At 45.3% G+C, this 12307-nt stretch overlaps 1 long non-coding RNA gene across 1 annotated transcript; it reads left to right on the forward strand.

The window, feature by feature from the left end:
• The first annotated feature begins 4164 nt into the window (after positions 1–4164).
• LOC116572194 lies at positions 4165–11510 on the forward strand. The gene is made up of 3 exons (XR_004278158.1): positions 4165–4360; positions 4890–5060; positions 6201–11510. It is a non-coding gene; the product is annotated as an uncharacterized LOC116572194 (long non-coding RNA).
• Positions 11511–12307: the final 797 nt, after the last annotated feature.

A 12307-nucleotide genomic window follows, 5' to 3' on the forward strand; every position in this document is an offset into this window, starting at 1 on the left:
GTCTTGGGATCATGTGTAACTGTTTATCTTGGGTGCTTGGGATTTGTAACTGGCCTACTTGGGTCTGGAGCGAGCTTTGTTTGGAGGTGCAGCTCGTGAGAAGGGGGCTGACGATGGCGTGAGTACTGGCCACTCATGCGGGCCTGTTACTTGTAATGCTCCGGTGACAGTCCTGACCTCTATCACAGTCTTCTCCAGCTCATTCAGCCCTGGCCCAAGACCGGAGTGAAGACATTGAGAAAGAGCCAGCAGCAACAGAAAGAGGGATACCCAGGGTGGTGGTCACACCAGTGACAATGTCATGCTTTGTTAAAAAGCTTACACATTTTCCAGGATATGCCAGAGCAACCTGTTTTATTTTTCTGCTTGGTTCCAGGTATGTGGGAACAGAAAATTAATCTTTGCCAGGTTGTACAGACATGTGTATAAATATCTTTTCCCCTCCAGCCTTGGGCTCAAATATTACAGATGACAACCCTTATTATTGTTAGAAACTGCAAGTAAAAGAAAATTCTCATTGTGTGTACTCAAGCAAAATGACTTCATCAATTTCTCCTTGGCTTGCACAAAGGGAATTTGAAGTTAAAGTTCATGCTTTAGATGGCATTATGTAGGAGACTTTTTTTTCCTCCCACATTGCTCATCAAACTGACTTTTTATCCAACTGTGAATGATGTTGGGATAATTAAGATAAGCCTCTGAAACACGGTATGAAGACAAACAGAGATTCCACTTACATAATTAAAAGAGAAATTTTCATGGTGTTTATTGTCAACGAAAGCATTATACAATCTTGTGTCATTACAAGTGAATTATTGGCAGGTATCATGTCTACATAGCACTTTCAATTCACCCATTTCCCATAATACAGAATAAATAGGTTCATCTAAACAGAACAAAACAAAAAGCAAAAGGGGGCTTAATTGCAGGTGTCCTCTTTTAGGAACGATGTCCTTTTAGTTGCAACTTGTAGTAAAATTAGAGGGTACTGGGCTTGTTTTGTTTTTCTCCTGCTTCTTTAAAGGTTATTTAAGGTTTCCACTCTGATGAAACTGAGCCTTACTGTATCTGGGTGGCAGGGGAAGGATTTGGGAGTTTGGGAGTGAGTTGGAAAAAAGGCAGCACGGAATGCAGGATAGAACTGGTCAAAAAAGACAGTAATACCGGTGTAGAGGATGATAATGCCTTAAGGCCTTCCTACTCAAACACAGACCAGCACATCTACATGACTTAGGGGGTTTGTTAGCAAAGCAGATTCTCAGACCTGTTGAATCAGAATCTGCATTTTAACAAAATCCCCATTAACTTCTGAGAAGCACTGCTTTACAGACTATTTGAGATAGACTAATTCAGATATTTTATTGGAAAAGAAATAGACTGGGGTGCCTGACTGGCTCAGTTGGTGGAGTATGTGACTCTCCATCTCAGGGCTGTGAGTTTGAACCCCACGTTAGGTGTGGCAATTACTTAAAAATAAAATATTCTTAGGGTGCCTGAGTGGCTCAGTCGGTTAAGCATCTGTCTTTGGTCATGATCCCAGAGTCCTGGGATAGAGCTCTGTGTGGGGGGTGGGGGGTGGTCTCTGCTCAGCAGGGAGCCTGCATCTGCCACTCCCCCTGCTTGTACTCTCTCCTCTCTCTCTCAAATAAATAAACAAAATCTAAAATAAATAAAATGATTTTTTAAATCACAGAAAACCTCCTTTAAAAAAAAAGGAATAGACTGAGCCAAGGTCACTAACTGGCAACATGACCACTCACTGTTGCTAATAATATCCTCTGGTGATTTAACATCTGCAGCACCTTTGAAATTCCTATTGTTATAATCCTTTTACAATTTCTATTACTATTTGTGTATTTTTTTTTCTTGGTTAATACTGCTATATTTCCCTGCCCCAAAACAACTTTTGGTTTTGTTGATCCTCTCTAATATATATTTTCTATTTCACTAATTCCTGCTTTTCCCTTTTTTGTCTTTCTTCTTTATTTGGGCTTATGCTGCTATTTTTTTTTTCTCTCATTGAAAAGTTAGCTCTTTGGTTTATTAAGTTTTAGATCTTGTTCTTTTCTAATATAAACATCCAAGGCTGTCAAACTCTTCTCTACATACCGCCATAGCTGCATTGACACATTTTGATATATAATGTTTAGTTACTGTTTAGTTCTGAATATTTTCTAACTTCAATTTAATTTTGTTTTTAGTATGTGAACAATTTTTAAGTGCTTTATATATGTTTCCAAACCCATGGTGTTTTTAGTTATGTTTTTCCTTTCTTATTTGTATTTAAGATTATGGTCTATATGTCAGTCCTTTAAAATATTTACTAAATAGGTGTGTTAAAATTTCCCAGAGAGATGGTGAATTTAGCAATATCTCCCATAGAGCCATCGATTTTTGTCATATATATATGTATATATATATATATATATATATATATATATATTTGATATTCTGTTGTTAGTTGCATTCAAATTTATACTGTTACATATTTCTGAAAAATTGGACTTTTTACTATTCATGATGTTATGACTTTCATCTCTAATAATGCTTTCCATCTTAAAGTTTACTTACTCTGATGTTAATATTACTATTTGATTTATCTTTTGGTCAGTTATTTTTCTTGTATGTGATGTTTTTATCCTTTGACTTTTAATCTTTCTTACTCTTATGTTTAAGAAGTAGATATTTAAACAGAAGTAAATATTTAAGTATATATTTAAGCAGCATATAGCTGAACTTTATTTTTTGTCCAGTCTGATAATCGTTATCTTCTCATTCGAGAATTTAGTCCTTTTATATGTATAGTAATTACTGATATATTTGGATCTCTGTGCTATTTATATGTTCTACTGTCTTCTTGGTTTTGGCCTTTTTCTTTTAAAAATATTTTCCTCCTTTTTATCATTTCATTTCTCCCTTCTCCATTTTGTTTAGAAATTATGTGCAGTAGGTCTTTGGTGGTTACTCAAGTGTTAGCATGAATACTCAACAAAATTTAGTAATTTTGAGGTACTATTGAGAAATGTAGAAAGCTTAAATTCCAGTCATGTACGCCACTATTTGTATGCTATTATCCTTTTTTAAAGATTTTATTTATTTGACAGAGAAATCACAAGTAAGACAGGCAGGCAGAGAGGCGGCGGAAGCAGGCTCCCAGCTGAGCAGAAAGCCCTTGCGCAGCTGGATTCCAGGACCCTGAGATCATGACCTGAAACGAATGCAGAGGCCAAACCCACTGAGCCACCTAGATGCCCCTATTTATATGCTATTATTGCCTTTAATATTAGCCTTTCCCCCACAAATTAGATATTAATGTTACTGTCAATCAACTGGAATCATTTGTCTGTGAATGGGTAGAGTATAAAGGATACAGAAATGATGAAATTAAAGACATAAGGAATGGGTCTAGTTGAGACTTATTACGGGCTTTGAACTTCATCTTAAAACTAGGAAGCCCTGAGAGTCGTCAGTGTCCATATGCTGTCATTTATTTGAGTTGAGAAAGCTTACTCCAGCTGGAATATGAAGCCAGTGGGTGCTCGTGTAGTAATCCCCGGGATGAATCAGAATTAGCAAAGTGACGGCGGGATGGAGAGAGCGACAACGTCTAGAAACCCCCTGCCTGCCCAATCCACTAAATTTGACGAGTGGCTGGATCCGGTGGGTGAATGGGAAGGGGAAGCCAAGGATTTCACAAGATTTCGGGTGGAAATCATGAAATATGGTGGGAAGATGAAGAGTTGAGTAGATATGTCTCTCCTTAAGCTTGTGATGAAAGCTGGGAGATTTACACGTCTCTGCAGCGACTCTTGAAGCCCTTTCAGGAATGGTAGCTCCCTTTAGAAGACCTCTATCTTCAGAACCTAGGCGCCAAAGCAAAATCCCTTCCTCAGAGACGACCCTGGCCTCAAGGCAGAGATCCAGCAAGGGCCGATGCGTTTGCTCCCTGCCTCAGCTTCAGAGGACTGGGACCAACGTACCCTCCCCTGCGACCACCGAGGCGGTGGTGGACCTCACAGCCCGCGCCGGTGTGCGCTGCGTCCGCGCAAAGCGCGGGGGCGGGGGCGGGGCGGGGCGGGGCTCCGGCCGGGGGCGGGGGCGGGGCTCCGGCCGGGGGCGGGGCTCCGGGCGACGGCGTCGCGGGCAGAGCGGCGTGGACGCGCCCGCTGCGTGCTCCGTGCGCGCGGCCCCGCCCTCGAGGCCGCCTGCTCTCCAGCCTCCCGGGCTACCGCCGTGCGTTCCCCGAGGGCGGCCTTTGTTGGTCTTTCTGAAGAAAACGCACACCCAGGAAGGAGAGACTGTAGCGAAACTGAGTTCTGTTAGGCGCGGTCGTCGCGGGCCTGGCAGTGCCGTGCGAGCCGTAAGTACGAGGAGAGTCACCGAAGTGCGGCGGCGTCCTGAAAAGGCTGAGAGTTCGCGGTGTCAAATAGGGGCACGGACGGGCTGTGGAAAAGCCGCTGGTGACACGGAGGAGTTGTCTTCTGCCCTCTCAGGCTCCACACTTCTTCAGACGAATCCGTGCCAGCTTCCCTGAGGTCTCCCTGACACCCCACCCCCACCCCCGTGCGTGTGCTAGTGCAATAGGCCGCACGTTGTAAAACGATCACCACACGACGCTAACTCACGTTTACTGCCTCGCCAGCGACCGTTCCGGCGTGGGGAGCCACTTGCGACCACTCTCTGAGCACAGTTAAAACACCCAGTGCAGGGCTGGTGGCCGCGGGCACCAGCGGTGCATTAAATCCCCTGGAACTTAGCCACCCCCATCCACGCGTGCCCCCAGAGACCAGCTTCTCCCCACCTTACCCGACCCCCAGCCCCTAGGCCTCTATTCCTCGGCCAGCACTTCTGAGCTCTAATTTTCATGGCTGAATAATATTCCGTTACAGATCGAGATGTATTTCCTTTAGGCGTCCACCCATGGCGGGCACACGGCGCTGCTCTCCTCGGCTGCTCCGTGCAATGCCGCAGCGAGCGTGGGAGCGAGTGCAGGCATCTCGCAGACACCGGCTTCATTTCCTTTGCGTATTTACCCAGAAGTAGGATTGCTGAGGCACATGGTGAGATCGACTTTGAATTTTTTGAGGAACTTCCATACTGTTTTTCATGAAGGCTGTGCCAATTTATATTCCCAATAACAAAGCGCAGCTTTCCCCTGTCTCCACGTCCTTGCCGGTACTTCCAACACCACTGTTTTACAGTAATAAATATTTTGCAATACCGCCCTTTGTTGACCCCCAAATTAAATTTGTAGGTAATATATTGACCCAAGTGCATAATTTTTTAAGTGCAGAATAATTGACATATAACACATTAGTTTTAGGTGCACAATATAATGATGTGATATTTGTATATATTGCAAAATGATTACCACAGTAAAAAATTAACATTCATCACCTGATGAATGTGATATTTGTATATATTGCAAAATGATTACCACAGTAAAAAATTAACATTCATCACCTTACTTTCATAACAGATTTTTCTCTTGTGATGAGAACTTTTCAGATCTGTTTTCTTAGGAACTTCCAAATGTGCAATACAGTATTGTTACTATTTTTTTGCTATACAGTATTATTAACTATAATCATGATACTGTACACTACCTCCCCATGACTTTTTTATTTTATAACTGGAAGTTTGTACCTTTTCACTGCCAAGTGCATAATTTTTTTTTAAAAGGATATAATGGCCCCACTATAATATAAACAAGTTAAACAGAATAACATCTTAAGTGTTTTTTATCCTTTTTGTGTCCAGTCAGAAAAACAAACCACTCTTAAGTATTTCAAACAGAAGTAAATTATTCCAGGGAATCCTTTATAAGGTTTGGGAAGGGCTGGAAGAGCATATAGAGGAAGGTAAGGGGGTTGTACAGGATTAAAAGTTGTAGGGACTTACTGCTCCCTAGAGTTGGAGAAACAAAGGGGAAAATGATGTCACCCAGGGCCTCCAGGCACAGGGCCACTGTGGCTGTCACCGTCCACACCACATAACTCAGAAGACAGGGCAAAATGGTGTCTCCCTGATCACTTCCATCCCCCAGTGGAAGACGCGTCCCACTGGTAGACGCTCAGAGAAGTCAGAGGGGAAGGAATCTGGAAGGTGTAACGTGGAGGTTTCTAGCCCAGGGGTGGAGAGCAGACTCAGAAGGGGTGTGCAGAGCCAACAGATGATAGTTTCAATTTGCAAATTTTTAGGTACAACTACATTTGAAGATAACATGAAGAAGCCAGGTGCTTGAATCTGCATTCAAATAAGTTGGGATTTGATAGAAGACCAAGTTCCATTAAATGCTTACAGACACTCTCTGTATCTGACTTTAGGGAAGAAAAGGCTGAATAAGTATATTCCCAGGTATGTATAATCACTATGAAAGCAGTGACTAAAACACAGAGAGATCCCGTGGTTGTACTGGTGACTCAGATGTTACGGGTGGCTTTGCCATTGTCGATGAGATTCCCAAATGGTTGCGTTGACAATTCATAGTGAAAAGGGTAAACAAAACAAAACTCATGAGCTGCATTGTTATAAAATTCGGGGTATACTAAAATCATGCCAAAAATTTTGTGTTTATATGTTAAATGGAGCTAGGTTTTGAGCTGAAATCATTATTTTTTTCCCCCACCTTCATGAATATCCATCAGGACATTACAAATTAGAGCTGAACTAAGCATTGTAGAAAATCTCATTTCCTGGTCTCTTCCTTTCTAACTGCCCATCGTGTATCTCCCACCCCTTCCTCTGACCCCCCATTATTGTAACAACTAAAAATGTCTTCTCAGATTTTTAGCCCTCTCCTGAGCAGCAGTACTGCTGTGAGGATCACAGATGTATATTTTTGATACAGAAATATGAGATAGTTAATAGAAATTAGGTTATAGAATGGTATTATAGTATGGTATTATACAGTTGCCTTTCATTATTTTGGAAGTGTTTCTACATACATAGGAGAAATGGATTGGCATACTGAAATGTTAACAGTAGTTATCCCTGTTGTTGGAATTTGAGGAATAATTTTTTTTTGTTTGATCTGTATTTTAAGTTCTTTCTACTTGAGAAATTTTAAAATGCATTCAAGGCAAAAAAAAAAAAAGAAGAAGAAGAAGAAGAAGGTGGTGGTGGTGAGGTCAGGCAGGCACATCCATGAGGATCCTTCTTGGTTCATAGGGTCAGTCAGACCCCTAAATCTGTGAGTGAGGACCAGCCCAAGTACCTGGTATAAGCACTTGCTCAAACTCTGGAGAGATGCCCCCTCCTTCTGGCACACAAACCACTCTTTGGTGCTCGCTGTTCCTTAGGAATGGTGAACAGAGCATTTCCTTCCTTCTTTTGGTCCAGAGTAAGTCATACTATGTTTTTGGCTTAATAGCACAAAATAGCACAGCATTTTCTTTAAGAATAGGAGCCCCCTGAACTCACCCACATGCCTGCACCATAAATCTCAGGTATAAATCTCCAAACTAGGAGACTGGGTCCCAAGCTCGGAAAACCATTTCCCATCCACGGACCAAAATCGGGGCATCAGCAAGATACAACAAGTCCATGGGTTGCATGCTAGATGCTTGCGGCAGGCCTGGCACCGGGGAGCCTGCCAAGAAAACCAAGGAAGGATGATCGGATAGGAGTACCCCTGTGTTGACAGGTCCCAGAATTTTCCAAATGACTGCCCACTGGGATTTAACCCAACACACTGTCTCCAATCCAAGCTGCCCGTCTCCAAGACCTCTGTCCTGCCCCGGGCCGTATGTGTGGATCCCCAGGCAGGGTGTGGGTGTACCTGACACACACACGTCTCCCAGACCTGAACGCCTGGGCCAAGACCAAGTATAGTTTCCAGATGTGGGCCTCACATCTGGGCCAGCCATCAGGAGGCCGCTTATTTGAACAAAGACTGTAAGTACTCAAAGAGCCCCGAGGTCCAGAGAACGCTGCCAAGAGCTGGCGAGCAGATGAGTGGAGAACAGTCCTTGATTTATGGTTCCAGGAGAGGAAGAAAGCCATGCTTTGTGGTCCTGCACTGATACGTGTGAAGCAAGGTATTCGGTCCCCCAGGAGAGGCAGCAGCTTCATTCACGGGATTAAACTCAGGGGCTCAGATTCCAGGAGGAGCAGAATTCCGGACTGAGCATAGACTTCCTTTTCAGCATCCCACCTCGACCTTGCCCCCTTTCCACATCATCTCATAACTCGTATCCTGCGGAAACACTTTGGGAATAGAAGACCTTACAGTCTGACAGCTCAGTGGGCACCTTTAGCTCATCGTCCCCACCAGACACACTTTTATACATAACCGTGTACCTTGAGCTTTTTCCCCACTTGATAGGAGGAACCGAGATGAATCAATCTGTTTGCAGTCATCTTTGGAGGAGGTCATCGAGATTAACGCAACTTGGAGCAGAATGGGGCCCTCCTCCTACAGAGTGGAGAAGTGCGCTCGGGGCTGAGTTGTGTTGGGCAAAATTGTGTCTGGTCCCCACCCCCCTTTATATGCTAAAGCCCTAACCACCAGTGGCTTGGAATGTGACTGTATTTGGAGACAGGGGCTCTAAAAAGGCCATTACGGTAAAATGAGGTCAATAGGAGGGGCTCTAATCCGTTATGTTGTATCCTCAGAAGAAGAGATTGTGCCAGACACACGCAGAGGGAAGACTATGCAAGGACACGGGGAGAAGGCAGCCATCTCTCTACAAGAGAAAGGCCTCAGAAGGAACCTGCCCTGGTGACCCCTGGATCTCAGGCTTTCAGCCTCCAGGAATGTGAGAAAATCTGTTTCGGTTAAGCCAGCCCGTCTGCAGTGGCAGCTGGAACAAACTAAGATGGAGGGTGGCGGGGGGGGGGGGGGGGGCTCGGCTGTGTTGGTGGGGCTGAGCTGCCTGGCCTAGTGGGGGACCAAGGACCAGGCTGGTGAGGCCGGGCAGCACCATGAGGAGGCCTGGGTGCAGGTGTGAGCCCCAGGATGTTTGTAGTTTATTTTCTAGATGGTGCTTTCATTATCCTCACACTGTCGGGACAGTTCTGTTAAGTGTCACTGCCTGGCCTCTGCTTTGTGTGGAACATGGAAAAGGTCCTCGCTGAAGGGGCCCGGAGGGCAGTTCTGCCACAGAACCTCAAGTCCAGAATCAGGAAGGGGCAAGAGCGTGCCCACTGGCAGGGGCAGCCTCCTTAGGGCCTCAGTATTAGCTGGAGGGTCCTTTGAGAACCAGTTTCCTTCAGTGATGCTGGTGTACACTTTCACCATTTTCACTTGGATTACAGGTAGAAAAGAAATGTTTCTAGCCATGCCAACTTTGGGGAAGTGATTTAAACTCTCTGGTCCTGTTTTTTGACTGTGAAATAGGGCTAAGCGTCCCTTATAGAGCATTATAAGGATTAAATGAGACAACGTATAGAAAGGCTATAGAAGTAGATCTTACTTTCTCTTCTTCACCAAGTGTTTCTTGAGCACCTGCTATGTGCCAGATACCATATTGTGCTTTGAGAATATAATAGAAAATAAGAGAAAAAATTGTCCCTGTCCCACAGAACTTATATTGTAGAGAGAGAGCAACTGTAAAGGAAACAGATGTGAAAAGTGGCTCTCGAAGAAAGAGGAGTCCAGGCTGTTGCAAAGTCAGGCTAAAGAGGGGAAAGGACCTATGGGCAGGTGCTTGCATTTCACTCAGCAGACCCCCGTGAGGAGCCTTGGACTAAGGACACATTGCAAGGGCTGATGCTTCCTGGAGAATGGGCTGGAAAAATCTGCTTGTTGGCCCAGGGAAATAATTAGGAAGCTTATTTATGCCCAGGATTCTGAGAGAAGAAAAAAAAAATGTCTAAAAATAAAATGAGTCTGGCGGCTCCTCCAAATGTTAAACACAGAATTGCCGTATGACCCAGCAACTCCACTCGGAGGCATAGGCTTCAAAACCTTGGAAGAAGGGTCTCGAGCCGGTCCCTGTACAGTGTCCCCAGCAGCTCTGTTCACAACAGCCCAAAGGTGGGAACAGCCCATCGGCAGATGACTGAATCAGCAACGTGTGGTAGACGCACACATTACTGAACCTTAACACGGATACGATCCTAGTACATGGACAATGGGAAGGAACCTGGAAGACATCGTGCTAAGTGACATGAACCAGACACAAAGGGGCAAATACTGCATGATCGCACTTACACAAGCTACGCACACTAGTCCAGTTCTCAGCAGTAGAAAGTAGAACAGAGGTTATGGGCGTGGGGGTGGGTGGGGCGTTCCTGTTTACTGGGTCCAGAGTTTCTATTTGGGATGATGAAAAGCTCTGGAAATGAACAGTGCCCATGGCTAATGCTGCTAACTCATGCACTTTAAAAGATAAGAAAAAAATGGAAAATGTGTATTTTACCATGATCATGTATATTTTACCATGATAAAAAGGAAAGAGAAAGTTATTTGCCCCAGCTAGAAGACCTACGGGGGCTGAGTGCTCAGCCTGGCACCCGGGGGTCCCCCTCTCTCTCGGGAGAGCGCGTGCTGCTCACGGTGGCTGGAAGTTATGGGAGCCCCGGGACCAACCACAGGAGGAAGACAGCACCACGCCTCTCCTCTTCCGTTTATTGCTCACCCCTGTTTCTTGCACCTGGGTTTCCTGTCTCCCCGTCTTCCCTCTACATCATACTTGCTCTTGTTGGGTTTCAAGGAGTGAGTCACTGAGCCTCTCTGTTGCTGGCATGTGCCCTAGGGCCAGGCTGTGTGGAATCCCATCTCAGCTCTGCCACTTACTGGGGGGCTACTCTGGGGCAGGTCTCTCTAGCTCTCTGCCCCTGTCCCACCTGGGAGAAGGGATTCAAGCAGGGGTGGTTGTGGAAATAAAGTGAAATTGCACATGGGGTGTGTGCCTGGAGCAGCGGCTGGCACCCGAAGCCTGGGTGGCTGTTTTCTTTGTGAGCGCACTGCAGGGCTGAGGGAGGGTCTGTGGCCAGCATTCAAGCTTGGTGAACTCTTGGAATCCTTTTGCAGGATTCTTAAAGCCCCAGGACTCTTCTAGAATCCATCAGAGCCAGGAAGAAAGAAACATTGCCCATGCAAATCCTTACTTACTTGGCGATGTGGAATGATCTCTTCGTTTCTGTGGGACGTGGTTTATATGTGACTGGGCTGTGATCAGTGTCGTCTAAAAATCACTTGAGGTGTGCTCACAAGGGTCCCCGCGCATAATCTAAGGGAGTCTCCTTTCATTCAGCCGCGCTGCCCCCCGTGGGCAGTCTGCACTCTGCAGCCCAGGTCACTCTGGAGCCCGCAGCGGGGCGGGGAGGCTTGCAGAGGCCTGATGGTATTATGTTTCCCCTGACATAAGCCCACTCCTGATTCTGTTCCCTCTGTTCTCTGTGAATGGATTTGTGAGATACTTACAGCACAACTGTTCCCATGAAATGAGGCTTAACAAAAAGAAAAGAAAAAGGCAGCAGGCCTCTGATAACCCAAGGAGACACAGTCCCCATGTGTGACTCCGGGCAGGTTGTGGATCTCAACCAGCAAACAGGCTCCTAGAGGCCTGTTTGAACCAACGACTCAAAACCAGAGGCACAAACAGTGAGACTAGTATGTTCTCTGTTTTTAAAACCTTTTGCACAGAAAGCAAAAAACAACTACTGTATGCTGAAGTTTGGGAAATGACAAATGAAAAAAATAGTTTCATGACTCATATGACAAAAAAGGCCTACTCTTCCTAATACATCAAGAGCTCCTAGAAATAGGAAGGAAGGTGAGAAGGAAGGAAGGAAAAGCAGAGGAGAGGAGAGGAAGGCCTAGAAAAATTGGGGCCACCTTTACAGAAAGCAGCCCTGAAGTACCATTTTCAGCCATAGAATTTCAGAAATCCTATTTAAGACCACACTCTGTTGGAAGGACAAGCACCCCAGAACATTGCTACTGGGGAGGTAGCCTGGTATATCCAAGATGGAGGGTATGTGGCCTATCGATCCCAAATTACAGATATAGAGGGTCGCCTGGGCGGCTCAGTCAGTTGAGCAGCCGGCGCTTCATTTTGGCTTAGGTCGTGATCTTGGGGTCCTGGGGTCAAGCCTGGAGTCGGGCTCTACACTCAGCAGGGAACGTGCTTGAGATTCGTTCTCTCCCTCTGCCCCTCTCCCCACTTATAGGCGCGTGCTCTCTCTCCTAAATAAAAAAGTAAATTTTAAAAATAAACAACACCCCTTCCCCGTAAATTACAAATATGTAATTCCACAACTAGAATTTACCCCATAGCTACAGGCATGCACGGAGGACGTTAGGTGCACGGAGGATACCCACTGCAGCACTGTTTGCGAACCGAGGGAAGAGACAGGT

Source organism: Mustela erminea, chromosome 13 (genome assembly GCF_009829155.1).
Source record: "Mustela erminea isolate mMusErm1 chromosome 13, mMusErm1.Pri, whole genome shotgun sequence".
Taxonomy (NCBI): domain Eukaryota; kingdom Metazoa; phylum Chordata; class Mammalia; order Carnivora; family Mustelidae; genus Mustela; species Mustela erminea.